Below are 9,579 nucleotides of genomic sequence, written 5' to 3' on the forward strand. Positions count from 1 at the left end.
AAATAAAATGAAGGAACCAAATGCATTGCATTCTTCGTAATATGTAGGCCCGAGGAATTCGGCGCATTTGAAACACAGGCGGAATAGTGCGTGATATTGAATTCCGGGAGAACTCTTGGTCTTAAGCTCCCCCTCCCCCTCCCTCCCCCCCCCCCCCCCCCCCCCCGCTCCCCCTCTTTTAGTTTTCCTGGTGGCCATTGATATGGAATAAAGACTGGTTCTGCATTGCCATTTTTCTTATCTTTCCATGCTCGCGCGCCATCCCCAAGATTAGGCGGTCAGGCCGGTCGGAAGAATAAGCCTAACGATCTGATTTCTCGGATTATTTGCACTTTGTTTCGTGAAGTGGTTCAAAGTTTGACTGCGGGGCAGGGAATATCTCGCGAATATGTATTTTTTTCTTCAGATTTACGGATAATATTACAAGGTGTCTACACTTTAGTTCTTATTATTATGATGTGTGCCGTGAAATGCAGAGTGAAATGTTGGTCTTTTACAGCCATATGCCAGAATTTTAGATTCACGAATGCGGCAACCACGCATGATTTGTTCTCTGAGGATTTAGGGCTGGTTTAAAAAATGCGTTTGTTTCTTTTTGTTCCAGAGGAATTTCCAAAGAGGTTTTTAACGTTTCCAATGCTACAATATGACATCAACAGCCCCATATGACGTCACAGATATAGCTTAATTGCTACAACTATAAGCATGTGATGACGTCGCATTCTATATTAATCTTCCCGGAGCCACTTTTTCTCTCCCTCTTCTTCTCCTCTTAAACGGGAAAGTGGATATTTCTCTCACAACTGCACCACTTGCTAACATAGGCTTCAGAAGGATGGACGGACAGGTTTTCCAACATGTTGCTATATGATGTTAACCGATCCAATCTAATTCAAGTGCCGGCTATGTTTCTCTTAGAAGTTCTGTCGCCGGTAACTATTAGGCCTACAGCGCGTTCTGTCTTCATTGTTTACATCATTGGTCTGTACCAAGTAACCATGGCGCAAAGTCGTGCATGTCTCAATCAACGAAAAGCTAACGGCACATCTCTTGACTGATATGGTTCTACGCTGTGCCCCTATCTGTTCTGACCTGCCCGACCCATCCTTCGTGATCTCCTGCCTGCCTTTAGCATTCTGGCCTGTCCCCAAGGTGATGCAGGTCCGCTTCTAGGGCATTCAGTGAGGCGTCCCTTTTTGGAAGTCGGGTTATTCTAGGTGCGACCACGGCTATGTCCTCCTCGGTAACAGGTCTGGTAACCTGGCTAGCTAGTTTGCCGGATGAAATCTTGCCACTTAAGCCTTAGATTATCCCTGTGGCGCCGTTTATTGTAGGAGATGCTGTAATTAAGATAAAATCCTTGTTTGATCCAGGAGAAGCCTAAAGCTGCAACCAGCCGATATCTGCATACTTCCGAGTAGCAACCATTTAACCATTTGGTAGGAAAAGGTTTTTATGCCAATAAGATAATTTCGATTGTGATGCGGACTTACCGCACAACATCTTTTTCTCCCTAATGTCTGTGAACGCATTTATTTCGAAACAAATTGGCTGCGTGAAAGGAGGTGTCCACGGTGTTGATTCTTCCACTACTCCAGGAGGGATTCCTGAAGACCCACATGATACCGGTCCTAGTATGCTCTCAGTTTACCGCTGTAGCAGAGAGGCTGGGGGCTCTCGTGTGCCAACAGAACCAGTTATAGCAACATTTGCAGGGTCCTCTTGCCCTTGTGAAATCAAACTATATTCAATAGTCTACCATGTTGACTTACTGCCGTCCCGACCGTTGCAGTGTAAGAATTGCTGTCCGTTCGGTCACAGTAGCTAAGTTTGTAAGTCAGCTAAACTCTGCCACATTTGCGGTGGTGATCATGTATAGGACCTTTGTACTTTCTAGTCGATTAGTTGCTGCCGTTGCCACTGCGATCATACTGCTCACGAGTCCTCTTGTCCAAAGCGAGCTGATGAGCGAAATGCTTAGACATAATTCAGCCTGACATGTTTTCGCGAGCGGACATTATTACCGTGCTGGACATAGTGCATCCCCAAATATTTTCCGCAGTAGTACTCCTGATGTTTAGGCAAGTATAACAAAGTAGCTGGTTGCTGCGATGGAAAAAGTTGTTGCTGGTGTGCATGACTGCATGGTCAGTACATTCAGTGATACATTGTCACCAATCGTTTTTGCACAGGCTACTTCATTGCGTTAAGTACCCTGGCACCCTGCTGTTTAAGTGTAGGTGACATTCAACGAGCTTCTCTGCGTCCCCATCTGTGGCTGTAGATAAATCTGGCTCCGTTTTCTTCTCAAACGGTTGCCAATCAAACGTTGAGATGACTTGACCATCTCTGAAGCATCTCCTTATAAACTGCATTATCCGAATGTCAAGACTAAGAAAATTCACTGACAATTGCAAAGAAATCAGATATGTTGAAAGAGCCTGTTACGGCGTCATGTTTTGAGCAATGGTGGCTGGAATTTTGGTGCTTCTTCGCTCTACCTCATCTTCTTTCCACAACCTACCACAGCCTATTGTTAAACTTACTCCGGACATTATCTTACTACAGGAAAAATTTAATCTCTCCTAATCACCCTTTATCCGAAAAATACGTTTTTATAGAGCTGATCACCCAACCGTGCGAAAAGGTTTAAGAATTTATGCCACCTGACTGTGAGCTACTTGCAATTGAAATCCTTATTCCTGAATGTGCCCCTAATTATGTCTACTTTCCCGCCGGTCTCCGTAGGATGAATAGCTTAGATACTCTACTGCGTAATATTTAAAATGTAGATTTAGCGGCGGACTTCAGTTCGCATCACTCGTATGAGGTTTCAGAACAGATTATAGTTGGCAGGTACCTTTGTCTTAGATGTCAACAAATGAAGTGCATTATTATAACAGGCATGCCTTACGTATATGAATGCGAATTCACATTCATCTCTTGATTTACCGGTAGCTACTAACGATATTGGGATATGTTCATGGTCTGCAGTCCACTAGCAGTGCGTTTAGCAACCATTACCCACTGTTCCCATTGTGTCAAGTCCAGTTAAGACAACCGGTCTTACAGAAACGTTTCTCAATACTACACTTTTCAAGAAAGTGCTAGGTGAGGCCTCCACCACTGCACTCCCCCCTGATAAATCAAATCGCGGTCCACAAGTATTGATTTCAGTGTTAGAAGCCACTCGGCAATCAGTGCTTATAGTTCAGTCAGCCCTTAAAACAAGACTACTACCAGCTGGTGTAATGAAGAATGCGAAAAAGCCTATCGTCTGAGAAAAGCCGCATGGAAGCACCTTGCGCGTACTCAGTGTACAACTGTACAGCTTCATTTAAAAGAAGAATATACAAGTCTAAGGATAAGTATAATTCAAATCTGAACAACTATTTGTCTACCCCATGTCAACCGGAAATCTCTCTGCAGTTACATGGAACGTACTAAAGTGTTGCCCTCCTTTCATTACACCTAACCTACGGTACTGTTCCTATGAGGAAAAAACGACCAACTGGAATCAACAGTCCAGGTGCTTGTTATACGTTTTAAAGCTCGCACTGCATTTTCTTTGACCCTATTTTATTTGAGTGTCGGTGTCACTAAGGTGAGTGTCTGCATTAACGTTTGTGTTCAATTACCGGCGATCTGCTGCCTCTGGGGTTGACAGAGTAATACTTGTCATGCTGAAAGTACTAACACAAGACCTTTCTCCGGACCGTCTGCAGATTTTGAAGTGGTGTTTGGAAAAAGCTTGGGAACTACAAGATTAGAAAACAGCGAAAACAATTTCACTACTAAAATATCTTAATAGGGTTTGTCCTCGACAATAATCGCCTGATTTCTCTCACTTCAAATATAGTTAGGCTTGTAGAATGGGTAGTCTTCAGCCACCTCACGAATCATGTTCTTACTGTTGAATGTTTTAAAAAAACTCATGTTGGCATTGACGTGGGTGTTCGATTTGAGTGCGCACATAGACTTGCGGAGCCGTATTAGGTTTCCTACGAGGCAAAATGAGGTATCAACTCTAGTTACATTACATAAACAATGGTGTACGACAGCGTAAAACACGGTAGTTAGCGCCATATATAGCTAGCTTACAGGCTTCTGTCTCTACGTGGATAAGGGAGTCTTAAAGGGATGGAATATTCCTTTTGCACTAAAGACACGTCAAATTCGAACACTTACGTCTTGCCTAGAGGTAAACTCACAGACTCCGTCCTTTCGCAATTCTTGGTTAATGCACTCATGCATGTTATTCCTGTTCACCTGGCCGTGAAAGTTTATCTGCATGCGGACAACACTGCGTTTTCGCTTCTGCCACAAATATTCATCGCCTGTATAATTTGTTGAAAGAGTACAAAATGATCTGGAAATCTGGTTGGACAGCATGAAGTCAGCTTTCAGTTCAGTTCAGTCGTTCAGTCGTGTCCGACTCTTCGTGACCCTATGGACCATGTCACGCCACGCTTTCCGGTCTCTCACTATCTTCCTAACATCACATAACTTCATCTGCAGTGCCTCGAGGATGCCATCTAACCATCGCGTTCGCTGCCTACCCCTTCTCCGGCGACCCTCAACCTTTCCCAACATCAAATATTTCTCCAGCGACTCCTCTCTTCTCATCAGATGACCAAAGTAGCTGAGCTTACTCTTTAGAATTTGACCCTTCAATGAGCAGTCAGGGTTTATGGTCGACAATATCGACTGATTTGATCTTCTGGCAGTCCAAGGAACTCTCAAGAGTCTTCGCCAGCACCACAATTCAAACGTGTCAATTCTTCGGCGGTCAGCCTTTTTCACAGTCCAACTCTCGCATCCATACATCACAACTGGAAAGACCATAGCGCGAGTTATATGGATCTTGGTTGGCAGACTAATGTCTCTGCTCTTTACTAGGCGGTCAAGGCTAACCATTGCTTTCTTTCCCAGAAGCAGGCGTCTCCTAATTTCATGGCTGCAGTCTCCTTCCGAGGTAATCTTGGCGCCCAAGAAAAGAAAATCTGTCGCAGCTTCCGCTTCTTGTCCATTGATGCTCCAGGACTTGATAGGGCAAGACGCCATGATCTTTGTCTTTTTAATGTTCAGTTTAAGCCCAAACCTCTCACTCTCTTCTTGTACGTGCATCAGAAGTCTGTTGAGTTCCACTTCACGTTCTGCCATTAAAGTGCTATCATCCGCATATCTAAGGTTGTCGATATGTTTTCCAGCAATCTTCACTCCAGCTGAAGACTCGTCCAGGCCGGCCTTCCTCATGATGCACTCTGCATATAGGTTAAATAGGCAGGGCGACAGTATGCAGCCTTAGCTTTCAGCGAAGTCAGCTTTAGATATCAACAAATGTTAGTCCTGGTTTTCCTTCAGGCTTCTCCTGTTAACATTTCATTGTCGTATCATTCTGTTCTAATCCCGCGGGTCGGTACTGTTAAATACTTGGTTATAATAAATGACTCGCAGTTACACTGGTTTTCCCAAATTAGAAGCATGGTGCTGAATAGAGAGTGTTCCTCGAGTTGGTTAGCAAGGATCCGCAACAAAAATATGATATTTGTCGGGACACTGCTCTTTCTTCATTCGACCAATACTTGAATTTGGATTCGTTCTTTTTTGGGTGCCCAAGGAACAAGAGCTCCTGTTTTATTTCAGCAACGCGCTCTGCGCAATTACTCAGCTGTACCTAAAACAGCTGTACCTAATGCTTTGGTATAGTTGAAGCCAGGCGGTACCTTATCTAAATTCTCTATTCCAGCTTCTCACTGTGATGACGTTTTTAATGCTTTGAAGCCTTTTCCTGGACTAGCCAACTCTGTATTTACAACGAACCCAGCTCAGCTGTTTAGTAAGTCTGCTTTGGTATAAAAGTCCTGGGGCTGTGTTCGCAAGTTCTCTGCTGTCGAAAATTTCTGTTTCAATAAATTTGTTTATACAGGTTAACCACCGGAGGCCTGATACTGTATTCTAAATCAACGACATTCTCCCGCGAAATGCTAAAAACTTGCTTTTGAAGCATAAATGGGCTTATAGAAGAGTACCTAGAAATTCTTTCTAACATAATTTCGTTTTTACAAAGGCCTCCCTGCAAAATGAAAATGCAAGGTTTGGTATATACTTCCGAACTCTTGACTGGAGTTATTCATTTGGGGCACTATAACTATGCCACGATTTTTGTCGCTCGAGTTATTCGCTATTGAATTGGCCTCAAAAAGGTTCCCTCAATATCCGAAGGCTATGGTACTTTCAGGCATTCTTTAAGTCTTAACAGTGCTAGAAAATTTGATGGATATACCGTGCGCAGCCGTTTCCTTGATTTTTTATTCCGCCACATTTTACACAAGCTTGCTTTCACTGGGTACCTGGCCACTGTCACATTACACCTAATGAGCGGGCTGATTTGTTAGCAAAATTTGCCCTTTGTTCACCTGTACATTCACGGCTATATAATCATAGCACGAAGGTTCCTCTAAAATGAGACTATTATTTTTATTTTTTATTTAATTGCTTAGTCAAATTTTTCTTTGGCTCAAAATTATCAAAATACTCCACTCCTTGCTCTCGAGTCTATTGTATCTGCAATGCTCCCCGGTGAATCCCTCGCCGTAGGTATATGCCATTGCTACTGAGGAAATCATTATTATCATCTTGAATAGGCGGCGCCGTCGACGGAGAGAATGCGCGGATCAGCGAACCTGTACAACGCAAACCCAACGCAAACTTGGAATTCATTTTATCTAAGATCAGACCTTAATTGAGTAGCCCTCACTGTCATTTGGCAGTAACGTTTGTAGCGGAAAAAAATTAAATGTTAGTCATGCGTTGGAGTAGCATCATTAACGAAAGAGATAAGTGAAAAACATAAAGTAGACTGGCTATTAGCGGTTTCGGGTGGGTGTGCGTGCGCATGTATGTGCGTGCGTGTATGTGTTTGGATAGCCGGAAATTCGAGCTATACAAATCAATGTTTGATCATATCGATGATTACAGCGTTTAAATAACATTTCCTGTTGATTACGGCCAACCGAAGAATATCCTTGAATTTAGAGCAAATAAAGACGTGAGTGCGTTTTGGCTAGCTTATTTGAAACGATTGACGTCGATTCCATTCCTTCTTTCTCCATTGTTGGCGGAGAGCTGAGACGAGTGCTAGAGCACCACTCCAAACGCCCTGCAAGCAATCTGTGCTTGAACATTGTTCGTAGTGGGTGGAGATAAAGTATTGCATAAAAACTATGTACAAGGAAAGCAGAGCGTGTGTTGCTGGTTTCCCTCATCTTAGTGCGCAATGTTCGCGTATTTGTCCGATATATTGTTCTTTTACTCTGTCAGTCTGTTAAACCTAGCTGAAAAAGATAGTGGGGTCAACAGCACCGGGAATCGGCAAGGATTGTCTATTGCAATGAAACACTCATAAGTTGTGTAGATGAGCCGACTTTCAGCCTGATGTGGCAAAACGTGCGTGAAAGAGACATCTTTAACGGCAGGGTCAACTCTTCTTAATATTAACGTTGATCTCATAATTAAAGCCTGCCTTTTAGGTACTCATATCGTAGCAAAAACAACCTATTCTTCGATCTTGTGATTAACACAAAACATACCAAAAAAAGGGTAGACCACACTTTGAACGCCTAAAAGCACGGTTACACTTTAATAAAGCAACCTAAGTACATTCCGGCGAAAGAATACTCTGCCCTTCACAAATAACACTTAAGCGACCCATTTAATATGCAGCGGTTACTCTTGTGCTGGTCAAAACGCGCATGCGCAGTGCCTACTAACCACGTTCCACACCAACCGCTAACAATGACGCCGACACATGCCTGTATCGATCCGCCGCTATAAAAGACAACAGTTTCCATCAATAATTGTTCATTCTGCTGTCGCACACTTTGACTGTACCATGGTGTCACTAACGCATGAACATAATGGACTAGCAATTGAAAATTGTACATAGGTTGCTCAAGCCTTGCACACAATGTGGGAGTGCCCCTAGGCTCCTTAGAAAGGCTAAATAATAGAGATGAGTAGCAATGGTGAACTGTTATGCTTAGCTCAGCCACAGTTGCCCACCTTTTGGCATTTGAACTGTCCGAAAACGCTGCCACAGCTGAACATTTTCATGGCGCTCTTCAAAGTCCGGGAAGGCGCAATTCCTCTTTTCCTAACCCCGTCTCTATTTTTCATCTCTGTGCAACCATTGCGCTTCTAGGCGCTCTTTGTTCTATATAATTTCGAACACACTCTAAGTATTTGAAGAAAAACGTACCGAGTGAAACGCATAAAAAAATCCCATGTCTACAGCCGCGATCATGACGTAAGGTCACCAAGCAGATCTCAGGCACGGGTATCTGCACCGTGCTGATGTCATTCATACGTTTGGTGTAATTAAACATAAAAGCACGCGGCTTCAAGACGACCATTCAGTTCTTCGTGATGTTACCTTGTGAATACAGCTGAGAAGGACCGTAATTTATGCTGCCCTAGTTGACATGATTGGTGCAGGTGTTAATCTCCGCTAATACAATGCCTAGGAAACGTTCACCCAGGTCTAAGTGTAGTGTGTCTAACTAAGAGTCCTGAAAGCCTGGAATTTTTATTTCACACCGACATCTCAATAGTGATGCCTGTGTTGATAGCACCTGCGAATTCGGCCGGGACATGTGGATTTGTGACGTCACAGAAATCACCGACCAGTCTGTGCTCTACATGCCACCTACCAGCTAACACTTGCAAGAGACTTCCCATCACACTCTGATTTAGCACTTTTTTTCGTGAAAAATCGCTTTGGGTGTAATGAATCTTACCAATGATTGTACTTTCCATCGTGGACTCCTAACTGTTGACAGATTCTACGAATTGTGAGAGAAAAGATGTCGCTTGCTCCGGCAGGATTCTATTCTGGCATCCTCGAGTCAGCTGTAGATGGCCTAAGCGCAGTATTACTAGTCCCTGTCATGGTCCGCCGGAGACCAGCTCTACGTCGTGTCTACATGATCACAAGCGTATCCAAGCCTACGTGCCACGGCCTACATTTGCAGTCTGACCTCTTGAAGACGTTAAAGCGCGAAGCTGTGAGGGACGCATACAGGCCGCGCTGTAGTACTCGGGATTGCTTCAGTGGTCGTCGTCGCTTGGGAAAAGATGCCTGCTCTGGGAACCTGTTCAGTATTTAGCGCTTACTTGAAGGTATAGGGGGGGGGGGGGGGTCAAAAGTTCCCAGGCCACAGGGTCTGCTTCTCAGCGGTATAGTCAGGTAGCTACGACGGCCCCAAATCTTAAAGTACATGTGGAGGGTTGAAGAAGCATTATTCTAACTTCTGAGATTATTTATAGCTTTAAGCGGATCTCACGTGTCAGAATATGCTCACCAGAAGCAGAACCTGTGGCCTGGGAACTTTTGACCCCCCCTGTGCCTTATATTGCCTCGTCGCCGGACTACGTGTTGATGCTGACCCATTACGCTCAGCTTAATAGCAAATAAACTCTTCTTTGTTAGAGAACCGCTCTTTCTTACACACACAAATGTAACTATGAGGTTTCTAGACTGGAGGATGCCTGATGGCGGTATGCTCCCCACAGGCGCAC

The 9,579-nt window shown here is 44.0% G+C and overlaps 1 protein-coding gene across 5 annotated transcripts in view; it reads left to right on the forward strand.

Annotated features, from left to right (window-relative positions):
* The window catches only part of LOC146173934 (sodium-dependent nutrient amino acid transporter 1-like), a 65,496-nt gene extending 64,667 nt beyond the window's left edge, over positions 1 to 829 (forward strand). Inside the window, exon 16 of one of the 5 annotated variants that reach the window (XR_014702119.1) lies at positions 605 to 829. The gene's annotated coding sequence lies outside the window, so the exon portion shown is untranslated. The remainder of the gene's footprint in view (positions 1 to 604) is intronic. The other 4 variants (XR_014702121.1, XR_014702118.1, XR_014702116.1 and 1 more) reach the window with 4 other exon arrangements.
* Positions 830 to 9,579: the final 8,750 nt, after the last annotated feature.

This window comes from Amblyomma maculatum, chromosome 11 (assembly GCF_055883805.1).
Source record: "Amblyomma maculatum isolate TAMU_Amacu chromosome 11, ASM5588380v1, whole genome shotgun sequence".
NCBI classification, from domain to species: domain Eukaryota; kingdom Metazoa; phylum Arthropoda; class Arachnida; order Ixodida; family Ixodidae; genus Amblyomma; species Amblyomma maculatum.